The sequence below is a fragment of the Bos javanicus genome, chromosome 10, assembly GCF_032452875.1.
Source record: "Bos javanicus breed banteng chromosome 10, ARS-OSU_banteng_1.0, whole genome shotgun sequence".
In the NCBI taxonomy this organism is placed as follows: Eukaryota; Metazoa; Chordata; class Mammalia; order Artiodactyla; family Bovidae; genus Bos; species Bos javanicus.
Window position 1 is genome coordinate 88481458 of NC_083877.1, and position 9829 is coordinate 88491286.

Below are 9829 nucleotides of genomic sequence, written 5' to 3' on the forward strand. Positions count from 1 at the left end.
GACGCATGGGCTTAGTAGTTGTGGCCTATGGGCTTGGCTGCTCCTCAGCCTGTGGAATCCTAGCTCCTGACCAGGGATCGAACCTGTGTCCCCTGCATTAAAAGGCAGGTTCTTTAACCACTGGGCCACCAGGGAAGTCCTGTATCCTACCTTTGATTCTGATGAGGAAAGTGTCCCAGCATCTCTGGCCACTGCTGACCAGACCGGGGACCACGAGGGACCAGAAGAATATTGAGCAGATTTTCTTCCAGCAGTTTGGATCCGGGTTAATTACCTATTTGTATCCAACCTGGAAGGCTGAAGGGGCAACTTCAGGGGCAGCTCTGTGTAAGGAAAATCAGAAAAAGGTCTGCCATCCCAGGAAGCAGACACAGGCAGAGACTAGGGAGGGAGAGGAAGGGAGGAAGTATGGGAGCTGCTGTGGTCCGGGGGACTTTTCGGCCTCTAGTTCTCAGGGAAGGCAATGGCAATCCGCTCCAGTACTCTTGCCTGGAAAATCCCATGGACGGAGGAGCCTGGTAAGTTGCAGTCCGTGGGGTCGCTAAGAGCCCGACACGACTGCAGCGACTTCGCAGCAGCAGCAGCAGTTCTCAGGGAGGCTCTGCATTTCCTGCCCCTGGGTACTTTTCGTAATTTGATAGGCTTGTGTCTTACAGCGGAATGGTTCCTCATTAAAGCAGGAGGAGCACTTGGATAGGGTTAGGCTGATGACACTGGAAGTACATTTGCTAGCCACATCCCTGCTCAGGATAAACGGTAAATCCCTCACAAAAGGCTGCCTGGGAAATTTTTCTTCCATCATTCAACAGTATTTTATTGACCAGCTATGTACAAGCAATGGGCTTCTCAGTTCAGTTCAGTCACTCAGTCATGTCCGACTCTGAGACCCCATGGACTGCAACACGCCAGGCCTCCCTGTCCATCACCAATTCCTGGAGTTTACTCAAACTCATGTCCATTGAGTCGGTGATGCCATCCAACCATCTCATCCTCTGTCGTCCCCTTCTTCTCCCGCTTTCAATCTTTCCCAACATCAGGGTCTTTTCCAATGAGTCAGTTCTTCACATCAGGTGGCCAAAGTATTGGAGTTTCAGATTCAGCATCAGTCCTTCCAACGAATATTCAGGACTGATTTCCTTTAGGATGGACTGGTTGGATCTCCTTGCAGTCCAAGGGACTCTCAAGAGTCTTAGAGACTTGGGTTCGATCCCTGTGTGGGGAAGATCCCCTGGGGGAGGGCATGGCAACCCACTCCAGTATTCTTACCTGGAGAATCCCATGGGCAGAGCAGCCTAGCAGGCTACAGCCCATAGGGTTGCAAAGAATCAGACATGAGTGAAGTGACTTAGCATGCATGCACATACAAGCAATATTCTAGATGTCAGGGAATTATCAGTGAACAACACAAGGAAAGCCTGCTCTTAGCTCTTTGTTTGGAGGACCCACATAAGAGAACAAAAGGTATGACAGCAGACATTGCTAAGGGCTGTGAATAGAATGAATGAATCCTACCGGATCATAAACTATTAAGGTGTGAAAAGGTCCTCAAAAGTTTCCAGACGCTTTTGTTCCCATAAGACCAAAGAAACAATAGAGATAATAAAAGGTCTTTAGCCGCACGGGAGGGTAGTGAAGCTGAGGCCAGCTCATTCTTCGCCAGCTATTATGTCCCTTCCTGTTGGAAGCCTTTTCCTCCCAGCTCTGTTGGATGCCCCTCCGGCTGTACCCTTTTCTTGGCTCATCACGGCATATTTAATTACCTGTTCACGGAGGTGTTTCTCCCACTCACTGTAGCCCCGAGGGCAGAAACAGTGCCCATCACATTCACAAAACACAGTGACTCATGCTGCAGAGATGCTGGATTAATAAATAACAAGGGCTGCTGCTGCCTGCCTGACAGCAGCAACGCTGGTGTTTCTTCAACGCGTGTAGGCAGTTCTTCCACCACTGGAGTGATCCTTCCAAAGGCAGGACTAGTTGGATAACAGCACAGACATGGCATGGTTGTCTTCAGAGATAAGAGAATTGTCCATGGCCAGAACCCAGGCAAGGTGGTTACTTGAGTGTTTTCCAGCTGTTGAGACCAGAGCCTTTGTGTTGAACACCACCTAAAAATGAAGAAGCAAAGTGTGTAGGGTCTCTAACTGGTCACTCCGAGGAAGTGCTTGATTCCTTTTGATGGGAGCAGTGGGAGTAGCTGGCCAAGGGTTGGGCACATGTTCAGGCCTAATGTCACTTTGGGGATAGGACAGTTAACACCTAACAAAAGGGAACACGTGCTATGCCCAGGAAAAGTAGACGTGCACGAACGCGCACCAGTGTGCCCCAAACAGCAGATTTGGTCTCTCCTCCTGCTTTCCCTCACCACAGAGCTAACAGATAATAAATTTAGGGCCCTGCAGACTTCAATTTCATCTGTCCAGTAACATCCCTAGAATATACTAATCCTTTTCAGAGGACGACTGTGGCCCTCACCAGTTGGTTCAATCTTTAGGCTGACTATTTACCGCCCTAGCAACCAAAGCCCACGTTGGTGTTTCCATGGTGGATGGAGAATAAGGTCTCCAGGTGCGATGAGCCACCTGAGCTCAGGACAGACCCAAACACGATGGAGGCTGGTTCTCTTGCCTGGATGGATAGAATCATACATTCCCTAGTCAGCCCCTGGAGAACCCAATCCAGAAATCTTTGTGGGAGTAGCTGAAACTGTGCTTTCTGCATCACTTAACAGAGTGTGTGCCTGCTAAGTTGATTGAGTCGTGTCTCTTTGCAACCCTATGGACTGTAGCCTGTGAGGCTCCTTGTTTCATGAGATTCTCCAGGCAAGAATACTGGAGTGAGTTGCTATGGCCTCCTCCAGGGGATCTATCTTCCTGACCCAGGGACTGGACCCGAGTCTCTGCACTGGCAGGCAGGTTCTCTGCCACTAGAACCGCCTGGGAAGTCCACTTAACAGAGTACCTGTTCTTATTTATAAGAGGAAACTTACAGAGAGTCTGGGGAAAAAAAGATGAATTTCCTCCATTTTTCATATAATTACTGCATACAATTCTTTACAGGGTTTGCTATATAATTTAAAAAATTTATGAGTAGTGCATAAATATGTTCTTATATAAAAAAAAAATCAGACCACACACAAAACCTAGAAAGTAAAAACTCCCTTCCTGTCCTCCTCCTTCCACTACATTTGGATGCATCTTTTTTCCCATCTTTACACACAGGTACATGTATCTACAGACGATAGTCGTGTTTAGTTTTTACATATTAGTTGGTGCACTGTACATAGAATTCTACCATTTCATGTTTTTCAATAACCAATTGAAAGTTATTGAAAATTTCATTAACCAAGATATCCAATATATCTGAGAGCACTTTTCATGTCTGTACATTCTTGTGAAGGGCTCCATAGTATTAATATTCCATAGTGTGTATGAACCATAATCCAAACAACTCTTTCCCCACTGGTTAACATTTGGGTTGTTTCCAGTTTTCCACTGTTGTGAACACTGGAATGAACATCTTACATGTATCATTTTGTGCCTGGACAGGCTTTTCTATAGGGAAGATACCTAGAAGTGCTGGCTCAAAATTGCGTGAAACACTGATGATATGCTGAAGAAGGTGAACGGTTCTAGGAAGACCTACAAGACCTTTTAGAACTAACATTCAAAAAAGATGTCCTTTTCATTATAGGGGACTGGAATGCAAAAGTAGGAAGTCAAGAAACACCTGGAGTAACAGGCAAATTTGGCCTTGGAATATGGAATAAGGCAGGGCAAAGACTAATAGAATTTTGCCAAGAAAATGCACTAGTCATAACACCCTCTTCCAACAACACAAGAGAAGACTCTATACATGGACATCACCAGATGGTCAACACCGAAATCAGATTGATTATATTCTTTGCAGCCAAAGATGGAGAAGCTCTACACAGTCAGCAAAAACAAGACCAGGAGCTGACTGTGGCTCAGATCATGAACTCCTTATTGCCAAATTCAGACTTAAATTGAAGAAAGTAGGGAAAACCACTAGACCCATTCAGGTATGACCTAAATCAAATCCCTTATGATTATACACTGGAAGTGAGAAATAGATTTAAGGGCCTAGATCTGATAGATAAGAGTGCCTGATGAACTATGGAATGAGGTTCGTGACATTGTACAGGAGACAGGGATCAAGACCATCCCCATGGAAAAGAAATGCCAAAAAGCAAAATGGCTGTCTGGGGAGGCCTTACAAATAGCTGTGAAAAGAAGAGAAGCGAAAAGCAAAGGAGAAAAGGAAAGATATAAACATCTGAATGCAGAGTTCCAAAGAATAGCAAGAAGAAATAAGAAAGCCTTCTTCAGTGATCAATGCAAAGAAATAGAGGAAAACAACAGAATGGGAAAGACTAGGGATCCCTTCAAGAAAATCAGAGATACCAAGGGAACATTTCATGCAAAGATGAGCTCGATAAACGACAGAAATGGTATGGACCTAACAGAAGCAGAAGATATTAAGAAGAGATGGCAAGAATACACAGAAGAACTGTACAGAAAAGATCTTCACGACCCAGATAATCACGATGGTGTGATCACTGACCTAGAGCCAGACATCCTGGAATGTGAAGTCAAGTGGCCCTTAGGAAGCATCACTACGAACAAAGCTAGTGGAGGTGATAGAATTCCAGTTGAGCTATTCCAAATCCTGAAAGATGATACTGTGAAAGTGCTGCACTCAATATGCCAGCAAATTTGGAAGACTCAGCAGTGGCCACAGGACTGGAAAAGGTCAGTTTTCATTCTAATCCCAAAGAAAGGCAATGCCAAAGAATGCTCAAACTACCGCACAATTGCACTCATCTCACACGCTAGTAAAGTAACGCTCAAATTTCTCCAAGCCAGGCTTCAGCAATATGTGAACCGTGAACTTCCTGATGTTCAAGTTGGTTTTAGAAAAGGCAGAGGAACCACAGATCAAATTGCCACCATCCGCTGGATCATGGAAAAAGCAAGAGAGTTCCAGAGAAACATCTATTTCTGCTTTATTGACTATGCCAAAGCCTTTGACTGTGTGGATCACAATAAACTGGAAAATTATAAAAGAGATGGGAATACCAGACCACCTGATCTGCCTCTTGAGAAACCTATATGCAGGTCAGGAAGCAACAGTTAGAACTGGACATGGAACAACAGAGTGGTTCCAAATAGGAAAAGGAGTACGTCAAGGCTGTATATTGTCACCCTGTTTATTTAACTTATATGCAGAGTACATAATGAGAAACGCTGGACTGGAAGAAACACAAGCTGGAATCAAGACTGCCGGGAGAAATATCAATCACCTCAGATATGCAGATGACACCACCCTTATGGCAGAAAGTGAAGAGGAACTAAAAAGCCTCTTGATGAAAGTGAAAGTGGAGAGTGAAAAGGTTGGCTTAAAGCTCAACATTCAGAAAACGAAGATCATGGCATCCGGTCCCACCACTTCATGGGAAATAGATGGGGAAACAGGGGAAACAGTGTCAGACTTTATTTTTCTGGGCTCCAAAATCACTACAGATGGTGACTGCAGCCATGAAATTAAAAGACGCTTACTCCTTGGAAGGAAAGTTATGACCAACCTAGATAGTATATTCAAAAGCAGAGACATTACTTTGTCAACAAAGTTTCGTCTAGTCAAGGCTATGGTTTTTCCTGTAGTCATGTATGGATGTGAGAGTTGGACTGTGAAGAAGGCTGAGCGCCAAAGAATTGATGCTTTTGAACTGTGGTGCTGGAGAAGACTGTTGCGAGTCCCTTGGACTGCAAGGAGATCCAACCAGTCCATTCTGAAGGAGATCAGCCCTGGGATTTCTTTGGAGGGAATGATGCTGAAGCTGAAACTCCAGTACTTTGGCCACCTCATGCGAAGAGTTGGCTCATTGGAAAAGACTCTGATGCTGGGAGGGATTGGGGGTAGGAGGAGAAGGGGACGACAGAGGATGAGATGGCTGGATGGCATCACTGACTTGATGGACGTGAGTCTGAGTGAACTCCGAGAGTTGGTGATGGACAGGGAGGCCTGGAGTGCTGCGATTCATGGGGTCGCAAAGAGTCGGACACGACTGAGCGACTGATCTGATCTGAATGTATGCAGGCTCATTCTCACACACCCTGTCAACACCGGGCACCCATTCAGTCAACAGGTATTGATGTACAGTGAGAAACTACTATGTACCAGCCACTCTTCTAGAGAACTAGGGAACTCAGAATCTAGTGTGGGGGGGACAATAAAATTATTTCCTTAGTTCTTATAATGCAGTTTTATGTCATAAATCCTATGGAAAAGAGAGTGTGGTCAAGAAGATGAGGAACACCAGTGGGCCTGAGATTTTTGAATAGGGTCGTGAAGGCAGGCCTCACCCAGGTGATTTTATTGTTACTGTTCAGTTGCTGAGTCGTGTCCACCTCTTTGCGACCCCATGGACTGCAGTATATCAGGCTCCTCTGCCCTTCACCATCTCCTGGAGCTTGCTCAAACTCATGTCCATTGAGTCGGTGATGCCATCAAATCATCTCATCCTCTGTCGTCCCCTTCTTCTCCCGCCTTCAATCTTTCCCAGCATCAGGGTCTTTTCCAATGAGTCAGTTCTTCGCATCAGGTGGCCAAAGTATTGGAGTTTCAGATTCAGCATCAGTCCTTCCAATGAATATTCAGGACTGATTTCCTTTAGGATGGACAGATATAGTCAAAAATTTGTTTTACCGATAAAACTAATTGACAGCCAACAAACTTATCTTCATGAGGGCTCAAGTTTGGAAAGGATAGTTGATCAAAAGCAATATCAATAAACATTTACTACCCAGGCTAAGAAACTAGATTTGCCTTGCTTTTTCCACTGTAATCTTTGAAGCAGAGGAAACAGGTGAGGTGTCTTTCCTACTGATGTCTGCCAGCCCTTCACTCACACTGAGATCAATAACCATTCCTTGGACTCCTTTCCACCTCATTACCAGTCTAATTTGCCTTACCAGAATATACCTAGGGTATTAGGATTTTTATTTTTTTTTCCCCTGCTCTAATAAACCAACCTTTTAGATTAAGTGAAAACAGAAAAGGGCTTAAGACCAGGTTGAAAGCAAAGTGTTAGTTGCTCAGTCGTGTCCAACTCTTCACGACCCCATGGATTGTAGCCTGCCAGGTTTCTCTGTCCATGAAATGCTCCAGGCAATACTGGAGTGGGCAACCATTCCCTTCTCCAGGGCATCTTCCTGACCCAGGGATCGAACCCAGGTCCCCTGTATTGCAGGCAGATTCTTTACTGTCTAGCTTAGTGAAAAGTGGGCTTCCCTGAAAACTCAGTTGGTAAAGAATCCGCCTGCAGTGCAGTAGACGCTGGTTCAACTCCTGCGTCAGGAAGATCCGCTGGAGAAGGGACAGGCTACCCACGCCAGTATTCTTGGGCTTCCCTGGTGGCTCAGCTGGTAAAGAATCCGTCCGCAATGTGGGAGACCTGGATTTGATCCCTGGGTTAGGAAGATCTCCTGGAGAAGGGAAAGGCTACCCATTCCAGTATTCTGGCCTGGAGAATTCCATGGACTGTATAGTCCGTGGGATCACAAAGAGTTGCACAGGACTGAGCGACTTTCACTCTCTTTCACTTTCACTTTAGTGAAAAATTGGGAAAATCAGAACATGGCAAGCCAAGTCTTGCTGAGTCTGTCTGCTGAACGTATCTCTGTCTCACTGTGGGCCTGGGATCCTTCAGGAAAAACCTGATGAAGGGTGCTGGAAACAAAGCAGCTCTCCTGAAATAATAAACCAAGAGCAGTGAGCAGATCCCTCTGGGCCTGATGGGTCCCTCTGAGCTTGGAAGGGCACTCATGAGGGCACTTAGCAAGCAGACACTTTACGAAGCTGCTGCTGCTGAGTGCACTGTGCACCTTGCCTGCCCTTTTCCAGAACGCATCCCAAAGCCTTCTTCCAAAGACCAATCTACGCTGCTGTAGAAAATCTGCAAGATATATTATAACCCTCCAGCCTTTTTTGTGCACATACAAAACACACTGGTAAAATGCTTGTATATACTGTTTTTAAGCTGTTTTTCAGTTAACATATCGAGCATTTCTTCTGATCACTGAAGAGATCTCTAAAACGTGATATTGTTTATATAGTATCTTATTACATAAAACAGCTTCATCAAACAAGCTCCTCTTGTTAGACAATGTTTATGTCCTAAGATTTATATTCTAATATATTTCAAGCAGAGGCAGAACTACTAGGTAAGACAGTATTTTTTTAAAAGAAATTCAAGCGTGCTGTATTTTAAAAATGATTTAAAAAGATTTTCAATCAAAAAATTAGAAATACAGAAAAGCACAAATAAAAGAAACATCAATTATACTCCCACCATCATCCACACTTTGGTATACAAAGCCTTCCACTTTTTTAAAATAGTAAACAATCTGTACAGAATTAGATTACTATGCATGGTTTCATAACTGAATTTTCTCATTAAATACAAGTATTTCCTCATATCTCTACTTGTTCTTCCAAGACGTGAATTTTAACGGCTTTAGTTCTCCAGTGTATGGTTATGTCATTTCCACAAGGAAATAAACACCACAAAGCCAAGTGCTTTGTGGAAAGAATAAAATGCACAAAAACCATTTACTGAATACATACATGAATTTAATCAACTGACTCCTGTCTCTGGAGTTTATTTCGAACTTTCACTATTATGTTTTTCCACAAAAATCTTGCAGACAGCTCTAATTACCTCCTTAGACTCAACTAGAAGTGAAATCTACTGGGTCAGGTGGTACAGATTTTAAAACATAATTAAGACGACCGTATAATTTGTCATCAAACCAGAACCCTTCTGAGAGGAAAAGGAAACATCACTGAGGACTGCCCTGACCAAACTGGGATGCAGAATTCATTACAGGTTACAGGATGCCAAAGTGAGCCTCAGAGGTTATAGCAAGTTACTTTCCCACCTGCAGAGTATTAGCGTGGCAATTTCCCCAGACCTAACATTCATGACTCTTGACACCGCAGATATCCCAGATCACACTGAATATCTATCCTGGCATTTTTTATATAAAATAATAAAGAAAAGAAAAATCCTCCACTTGGTCTTTTCTCTTGGTTTCAGGTCCCTTTCGAGGGGTCTGGTTTCCTTTCCAGCTGTTGGCAAACCTTTACCACAGAGGCTGGATCCTATCTTTTAGAATTTGTAGGCTACGTGGTCTGTGTTACAATTATTCAACTCTGTCATTTGAGCATGAGAGCAACCACAGATAACTTGTAAATGAATTAAGTATGGCTGTGTTCCAATAAAACTTTATTTATGGACAAGAATTTCATATAATTTTCATGTATCACTAATCTTCTTCTAATCCGCCCCTTTTCATTTAAAAATGCAAACACTATTCATAGTCATATGACAACAGGAGGTGAGTTAGTTTGTTGACCCTTGACTTAGAAAATTTCTGGTAGACAACTAAAAATTGGGTACGAATCATCACCAGTTTATTCCCTTTTTCTTGAGTTGTGTAATTTCCTGTGTCATAGTGGAGTTGCATTACATACATCTTCAAGTATATGTGCCTCACAGAAGTAAATATACATAAAAACGAGAACTGAATTGTGCAAAGAGTCCTGCTGAGCCCCCTCCACCTCCCAGACGAGTCCACAGGCACAGCCTTAGAGGAAGCCTGGCTGATGAGGGGCCTGCTGTCCTCTTGGCGGGCCTGCTTCTCACAGCGCACGCACCTCACTCCATAAGCAGTTTGAACACGTGCTGTTTGTAAAATACTGTCCCTGACCACGAGCCAACACCTTCATCTGACAATCCGCTGAC